The sequence below is a fragment of the Arachis ipaensis genome, chromosome B10 (genome assembly GCF_000816755.2).
Source record: "Arachis ipaensis cultivar K30076 chromosome B10, Araip1.1, whole genome shotgun sequence".
NCBI lineage: Eukaryota > Viridiplantae > Streptophyta > Magnoliopsida > Fabales > Fabaceae > Arachis > Arachis ipaensis.
The window spans coordinates 134,316,318-134,316,684 of record NC_029794.2 but is presented as its reverse complement, the minus strand read 5'-3'; positions in this window follow the sequence as shown (position 1 = coordinate 134,316,684).

Here is a 367-nt window from a genome sequence, read left to right as displayed (position 1 = left end):
TACTCAAACATAAATCCTATGAGTTACTATTATTTATGAATTTATATTTAAAAAGACTTTACAAATACTTTTGAACTTATTAATGCAGCGAGGAAGACTTGTGCCGGTCATAGACCGTCATCCACATGTCCGCAGATGTTTAATTACTTTTGACTTGTAACCAACAAAAAAGACAGTGGCTTAATTACTGGCATTACCGCATTAATATTTTAAGGAATTTTAAGCCAACATGAAAACGCCACTCAGGGTTCTAATTAATTTCCGCATCTTATTTGAGGACCAATGCTTCAAAAGCGACCTGAGGCAGATGGAAAAAAAAAAAAGGTCAATGCGGATTAAATCAGAAATTAGATATGGCTAAAATTTT